This window comes from Hypanus sabinus, chromosome 4 (assembly GCF_030144855.1).
Source record: "Hypanus sabinus isolate sHypSab1 chromosome 4, sHypSab1.hap1, whole genome shotgun sequence".
NCBI classification, from domain to species: Eukaryota; Metazoa; Chordata; class Chondrichthyes; order Myliobatiformes; family Dasyatidae; genus Hypanus; species Hypanus sabinus.
In genome coordinates this window covers 150,037,818-150,046,313 of record NC_082709.1, presented here as the reverse complement: position 1 = coordinate 150,046,313, position 8,496 = coordinate 150,037,818, and the positions used below count along the sequence as shown (strand labels likewise).

Genomic DNA, 8,496 nt, shown 5'->3' with positions numbered 1-8,496 from the left:
ATTTGTAGAGTTTGTTGTCTTTTGCACACTGGCTGTCTGTCTGGCCTGTTGGTCATTGATTCTTCTGAGTTTCTTGGATTTACTTTATATGCCCGCAAGAAAATGAATCTCAGGGTTGTATATGGTGACATATATGTACTGAGATAGTAAATTTACTTTTAACTTTGAGCTTGAAGGATATTATTTAGGATTTGGAATGAAGAGCATGTTTGTGTACTGCAGAAGATACTGTAATAATGGCAAACATTATTCTTTCTTTTCACCCAGGTAGCAAAATGATGCTGCAAGCAGTTGGGTATCTCACAGCTCCAGGCACCCAGCTTCGATTGTGACTTCTGTTGCAGAGTGGAGCTTGTGTATTTTCCATGTGAGTTTCCCCAGACAGCTTCCTCCCTACCCCAAGGAAATGCTGTTTCTTAGGATAATTGGACAATGTATAAATTATTATTCCTGGTGAATTCCTCCTTTCACACACAAACGTAGAGGAAAGACCTTTGACTGCATTAAACTGGTAAAGTCTACTCTCTGCATGAAACCTTGGGCTTTGAGAAATAGATGGAAGGGTGGTGAGAGTATTTGAGAGAATAGGTGGCAAGGCAATGTGGGGAAATGAGGTTGATAAGATTGCTGTCAGAGCCAGTATAGACTCAATGGGCTGAATAGCCTTCTTCTATGTAATGTGGAGAAAAACAGAAAGACCGAAGCCCAATGAGTTTGAGAAATGCAGTGAGAGTTTTACTGTTCCTGATGGATTTCTTGGTTTCCATATTGATCTATTCTTTGAAGTCAACTCTTCATTGATGCATATGCAAGAAACTTGGCAAGAATTGCCCCAGGAAGTTATACAGCCTTTTAATCTCTTCCCCATCCCCCCACCTCATTCACTACACAAACGTTAGCCCTGTGACGGGAAATGTTGCCATTGCTCGGAAATACTAAGTCAATGTTTCTGTGAAGAGTGGGAGAACATCAAGTACTGAACAACACTTTTCTTTATGACTATGTTGAACTGAAATTCAAAGGGACCTATAATTTCCCCCGATGTTTAGTAGAATACAGCTGTAAGCTCAACTATCGTGTGGATGATAAATTTCTATTTGTAACCTCGAAAGGGAAAATCCCCATTGCCCTGCTACTGTGTGAAGTATATGCAGTATGAAAGTTCAAAAGTTAATTTCCATTACTCTTCAACCTAATATGACTATTTTGAAGCCCTCATTCTTCCGTGGGTTGTTATCTGATGCAGTTTATCCAGTTAAAGAGGCCAAGTGAAAGATCAGGGATTTGTAAGTTCCCTTCCTTAACTGTTGACACCAAATGAACTGAAAGGATTGTTTTGTGTTTTTTTTGTCATTTTAACCAAACCCTTCTTTGTAATGATTCAGGATGTTTCCACTCTTTCACAAGTTCCAAAGTGGCCAATAAGTAACAAGGGATATTTAGACTTTAATACTAAAAACACTTCTGTTTGATTCCCTCACTAACCAGAACTGTTTCACCTCCACATTAACTCTTCCATATATAAATTTAAACCTCTATTTCCCAATGTTTTCCCCTCCTGTCCAGTATCCTTGGCTTCTCTCCCCAGTGAGTGTTCAACTATGTGTTCCTTGTCTAACGCCACATGTAGAAAAGAGACCTTACTGTATAAAACAGGTAAAGCCTACTCCTCTGTGTATGAAGCCTTGGGCTTTGTACAGTAGGATTTTGTGATGGTTCATTGCATACAGCCTGTTAAACATAATTTTAGAGTCAAAGGAAAAATTTTGACCCCTATTTCCCTCAAAACATATCCAAGTTTGGTTAACACTCACAGAGATATAACCTGCAAACTTCCTTTTTATAGATCCATACCAAACTGTATAAGGGTTTTAAAGGTGTAAAAAAGAAAGCAGCTGCATTTAGGCCTCCACAAGTTTAGAACAACAAGACATAATGTTTAATTTAATATTTAACCTGCATCCAATTTCCATGTGCACAATTGTGAAAAGGTCTGTTTACAATAGGCAATATATAAATAATTTAAAAACTGATAAGCAACAGATAGCCTTAGAGTAAATGACATCAAAAGCTAATAAAGCCTTGAAACATGTTATGTTATTTCAATATATAAAATCAGATGGCAACTCAGACACAAAATACTTATTCCGTAACTGTAGTGAAACTTGTCTCAGTGACTGCTTATTACTTTCTCAATCGGAACCGGGGATGGACAAAAAAGTGCTGGTCATTTTACCAATGGCCATACCTCATATTATGGAGTTATAGGCTCATAAGAGCGGGATTTCAATTTCTACTTCGTCAGAAAACTGAGGTACTGAAGAGGGGATGCAAGAAACTAAGCACTGTCAGCATCTCCCTGATCATGACTCAAACTATGATCAAATCTGATCTACATGAGGGTAGTAACTTCCATGTTGTAAAATTCCCCAACGTACTTCACAGGAAATGTGACAATGACCTAGAAGAGATTTTGGCACATGCCATCTAAGTGGCTGGTTAAAATGGGATTCTTAGAGGAGGAAAGTGGAGATTCTGGGCCTTGGGGCCTTGGCATATGAGCACACAGTTAGAATTAGAACAGGGATGGAGATGTGAGCTGAAAGTAAAGCCTGAATTGGAAGTTCACTAGATCGTACAGCTGTAAAACACTATGGAGTTGTAAGAAGGCAAGATCATAGACTGATTGGCACATAAAAGGTGAGAATTTTAAATCACAACTGGACATAGTAATAGGCCACTTAGCTCCTTGAGCCTCCTCTGCCGTTGAATAAGCTAACCTGATTTTAACTCCTCATTTTCAGTTCCCCCCCCCCACCCCCGTACCCTTTCACAGACTTGCTTATCAAGCAGTCAGTATTGAAAGACCCAGATAGAGTGGACTCGGAGAGGATTGTCCTGTCATGGGTCAGTCTGAGACCAGAGGAATCAGCCTCAGAATACAAGCACCTCCATTTAGAACAGAAATGAGGAGGAATTTCTTTAACCAAAGGGGGCAAATTTGTGGAATTCATTGCCACGGATGGCTTTTGAGGCCAAGTCATTGGGTATACTTTGTTCTTGATTTTAAGGGCATCAAAGGTTATGGAGAGAATGTTGAGAGGGAGAATAAATCGCCACTCATGGAATGGTGGGTCGGCTGCTGGCGTAGTGACATCAGTGCCGGACTCCAGAGCAAAGGTTCCCAAGTTCAAACCTGGTCGGGCCATTCCCAGGCACGCTTCCCATCCGTGCTGGGTTCAGGGTCGAGCTCGCAACTCAGCCTCACAAAAAAAAACACAACTGCACTGTGAGAAGGACGTGGGGGCCCTCTCTTTCCTCTAAGACAACCACTTGAAAAATGGAATGGTGGAGTAGATTCAATGGGTTGAATGGCCTAATTCTGCTCCTATGTCTTATAGTTCAAGTATTTATCTGCTTCTGCTTTAAAATGCTCAAAGACTCAGACGTTTACCCTTTGAAGAGAGTTTCAATGAATTGTGAGTTTCAGAGAGGGGGAAAATTTTTCAGCCCTGTGTTAAATGGGTAAATCCAAATTCAATGGATTGCTAAATGGGCATACAGCGTGATGGGAAATATGACATAATGTAAGATGGAATGGCAGTAGTAAGGTTTTGGATGAGCTTGTTTCTAGAAGACAAGAGACCAGTCAGCATATTTTTGATACATTCTCTTTTAGCAATCACTTATTCAATGGTTCAATGGTCCCATTTAATGTCAGAGAATGTATATAGTATACAACCTGAAATTCTTACTCTTCACAGACATCATGAAACAGAGAGAAAGTACCATATACTGTGCTGTGTTGTAGGTTTGTAAAATATGCCCTTTTTTTTACAATCTATTGCTCTTATCCTTTAACTAGACATGACCAAACCATTACTCACCCCAAGCACAGCAAGGAAGCTCTAGAAAATGTCCAATATTTGGCATGGGTTATTCAAGCAAGTGAAATGAATTGCTTATGTTGGTCAGATTTCATGAGCAGAATTGGATAACTAGATTTACCTTCAATTGCATTGTGTGCACTTGAATAGAACTCTGTAAATGTGTTCAAGGTTACTTGATAATCAGTAAACCTTTATCAATATCTGTTTATTAAACAGTTAACTTTTTGGCCTGCGGGTTATTAAGAAATACTCAACTCTTTGTGATCAGAGACATGCTGAAAATTTGCACCCTGCAGTTATGTTTCAAATTAACTAGTACACAGGCTATTTAGTATATGATTCAAAAGGGTATTTCCCATTTATATTAGACCATAAGAACATAAAACAAAGGAGCAGAAGTCAGTCATTCGGCAAAGTCAGTCATTCGGTTCATCAAGTCTGCTCTGCTATCTTATCATGAGCTGATCCATTCTCCCATTTAGTCCCACTCCCCACCTTCTCACCAGAACATTTGATGCCCTGACTACTCAGATACCTATCAATCTCTGCCTTAAGTACACCCAATGACTTGGCCTCCACTGCCACCCGTGGCAACAAATTCCACAGATTCACCACCCTCTGGATAAAAAAATATCTTCGCATCTCTGTTCTGAATGGGTACCCTTCAATCCCTAAGTCATGCCCTCTCGTACTAGACTCCCTCACCATGAGAAACAACTTTGCCACATCCACTCTGTCCATGCCTTTTAACATTCGAAATGTTTCTATGAGGTCCCCCCTCATTCTTCTAAACTCCAAGGAGTACAGTCCAAGAGCAGTCAACCGTTCCTCATATGTTAACCCTCTCATTCCCGGAATCATTCTAGTGAATCTTCTCTGAACCCTCTCCAGCCTCACAGCCTTTCTTAAATAAGGAGCACAGAACTGCACACGGTATTCTAGGTGAGGTCTTGCCAGTGCCTTATAGAGCCTCAACATTACCTCCCTGCTCCTATACTCTATTCCTCTAGAAATGAATGCCAACATTGCATTCGCCTTCTTCACCACTGACTCAACCTGGAGGTTAACCTTCAGGGTGGCCTGCATGATGACTCCCAAGTCCCATTGCATCTCAGAACTTTGAATTTTCTCCCCATTTAAATAATATTCTGCCTGTTTATTTCTTCTACCAAAGTGCATGACCGTACACTTTCCAACATTGTAATTCATTTGCCATTTTTTTGCCCATTCTCCCAATCTATCCAAGTCTCTCTGCAGACTCTTTGTTTCCTCAGCACTAACGGCCCCTCCACCTATCTTTGTATCATCAGCAAACTTCACCACAAATCCATCTATTCCATAAACCAAATCATTGATATACAACGTAAAAAGAAGCAGCCCCAACAAGGACCCCTGTGGGACACCACTGGTAACCGGCAGCCAACCAGAATGGGTTCCCTTTATTCCCACTCTCTGTTTCCTGACAATCTGCCAATGCTCTAGCCACGTATGTAACTTTCCCGTAATTCCATGGGCTCTTATCTTGTTTAGCAGCCTCATGTGTGGTGCCTTGTCAAAGGCCTTCTGAAAATCCAAATACACAACATCCACTGCATCTCCCTTGTCTAGCCTACTTGTAATTTCCTCAAAAAATTACAATAGGTTTGTCAGGCAGGATTTTCCTTTAAGGAAACCATGATGAGTTCGGCCTATCTTGTCATATACCTCCAGGTACTCCGTAACCTCATCCTTGACAATCAACTCCAACAATTTCCCAACCACCGAGATCAAGTTAACAGATCTATAATTTCCTTTTTGCTTCCTTGCCCCCTTCTTAAATAGCGGAGTGACATTTGCAATCTTCCAGTCTTCCGGATCCAGGCCAGAATCTGTTGACTTTTGAAAGATCATTGCTAAGGCCTCCGTAATCTCCACCGCTACTTCCTTCAGAACACGAGGGGGCATTCCATCTGGTCCGGGAGATTTATCTACCCTTAGACTATTCAGCTTCCTGAGTACTTTCTCTGTTGTAATTGTGACTGCGCACACTTCTCTTCCCTAACACCCTTGAGTGTCCGGTATACTGCTGATGTCTTCCTCAGTGAAGACTGATGCAAAAGTACTTGTTCAGTTGCTCTGCCATCTCCTTATCTTCCATTACAATTTCTCCAGCTTCATTTTCTATTGGTCCTATATCTACTCTCACCTGTCTTTTACTCTTTATATACTTGAAAAAGCTTTTAGTATCTTCTTTGATATTATTTGCTAGCTTGCTTTCATAGTTCATCTTTTCCCTCTTAATGACCTTCTTAGTTTCCTTTTGAAAGCTTTTAAAAACTTTCCAGTCCTCTGTCACCCCACTAATTTTTGCTTCCTTGTATGCCCTCTCCTTTGCTTTTACTTTGGCTCTGACTTCTCTTGTCAGCCACAGTTGCATCCTTTTTCCATTCAAAAATTTCTTCTTTTTTGGAATATATCTGTCTTGCACCTTCCTCACTTATCACATAAACTCCAGCCACTGCTGCTTTGCCGTCCTTCCTGCTAGCGTCCCTTTCCAGTCACCTTTGGCCAGTTCCTCTCTCATGCCACTGTAATTTCCTTTACTCCACTGAAATACCAACACGTCGGATTTCGGCATCTCTTTCTCAAATTTCACAGTGAAATCAATCATGTTATGATCACTGTCTCCTAAGGGTTCCTTCACCTCAATCTCTCTAATCACCTCTGGTTCAATCCAGTACAGCCAATCCCCTAATGGGCTCAACAACAAGCTGTTCTAAAAAGCCATCTCGTAGACATTCTACAAATACTCTCTCTTGAGATCCAGTGCTGACCTGATTTCCCAATCCACTCGCATGTTAAAATCCCCAACAATTATCATAACACTGCCCTCTGGCAATCCTTTTCTATTTCCTGTTGTAATTTGTAGTCCACATCACTGCCGCTGTTAGGAGGTCTATATATAACTGCCATTAGGGTCCTTTTACCCCTACGATTTCTTAGCTCAACCCATAAAGATTCTGCACCTTCCGATCCTATGTCACCTCTTTCTAATGATTTAATATCATTTCTTACCAATAAAGCCACACCACCCCCTCTGCCTACCTGCCTATCCTTCCGACGCACTGTGTATCGTTGGATGTTCAGCTCATGCATCCTTTAGCCACGTCTCAGTGATGGCCACAATATCATACCTGCCAATCTGTAACTGTACAACAAGATCATCCACTTTATTCCTTATGCTGCGTGCATTTAAGTATAACACCTTAAGTCCAGTATTTGGTACTTTTTGCTTTGATTGCTCTGAAACTCATCCCAATGGCTGCAATTTTGCCCCATCACTTACCTGTCCTTCCTGACATCTTTACTGCTCACTAATCTTAGATTTATTTCTGTTTTCCCCCTCCTCCGCTCTAACATTCCGGTTCCCATCCCCCTGCCAAATTAGTTTAAACCCTCCCTAACAGCTCTGTTAAACCTTCCCGCCAGGATATTGGTCCCCTTTGGGTTCAGGTGTAACCCGTCCTTTTCGAACAGGTCATACTTCTCCCAGAAGAGATCCCAATGATCCAAGAATCTGAAGCCCTGCCCCCTGCACCAGTCTCTCAGCCACGCATTCATCAGCCTGATCTTACTATTCTTGCCCTCGCTAGCACGTGGCACAGTTAGCAATCCTGAGATTACTACCCTGGAGGTCCTGTCTCTCAGCTTCCTTCCTGACTCCCAGAAATCTCTCTTCAGGACCTCCTCCCTTTTACCTTATGTCATTGGTACCAACATGTACCAAGACAGCTGGCTGCTTGCTCTTTCCCTTCAGAATATTCTGGACTCGACCTGAGACATCCCGTATGCTGGCACCTGGGAGGCAGCACACCAGGCGGGTATCTCTATCAGGCTCACAGAGTCTCCTGTCTGTTCCCCTGACTATGGAATCCCCTATGACTACCGCATTCCTCTTCTCCCTCCTTCCCTCCTGCACAACAGTGTCAGGGTCAGTGCCAGAGACCTGGTCACCGTGGCCGTCCCCTGTCAGGACATCCCCCTCAACAGCATCCAAAACGATGGCGTTGCTGAGGGGGGGCAGCCACAGGGGTGCTCTCCACTATCCGGGCATTTCCCTTCTCTCTCCTGACAGTCACCCAGTTTTCTGACCCTGTAGCCTAGGGATGACTATCTCCCTGTAGCTCCTGTTTATCACCTCTTCACTTTCCCTAATAAGCTGTAGGTCATCAAGCTGCAGCTCCAGATCCCTAACACGGTCTCTGAGGAGCTGTAACTCGGTGCACCTGGTGCAGATGTGACCATCAGGGAGGCTGGAGGTCTCCCAGGATTCCCACATCTGACACCCCGAACAAAGCGCTAACCCTGCAGACATGCTACCTAATTCTACAGGAATGAAACAAGGAAAAATAGGTCTACTCACTCATTTACCTCGCCAAACACACAAACTTTTTAAACTGTTAGCTTGTACTGTTAGCGGTGTGAGCCCTGCTTTTCCTCCTTCTGTCTGGGCCGATTCACCAAGGGGAAAGAAAGAGTTGGTGTCTCCCTTTCGCCTCTTCCCGTTACCGCCTAAGCCCATTGAGCCAAAGCCCTGAACTCTGTTGCCACTCACTCCGCTGCCTGC

The 8,496-nt window shown here is 42.6% G+C and overlaps 1 long non-coding RNA gene across 1 annotated transcript in view; it reads left to right on the top strand.

Moving 5' to 3' along the window:
* The first annotated feature begins 271 nt into the window (after nt 1-271).
* LOC132393316 (uncharacterized) overlaps nt 272-8,496 on the top strand; it is a 42,868-nt gene continuing 34,643 nt past the window's right edge. The window contains exon 1 of the long non-coding RNA XR_009511837.1: nt 272-367. This is a non-coding gene — a long non-coding RNA (uncharacterized LOC132393316). The remainder of the gene's footprint in view (nt 368-8,496) is intronic.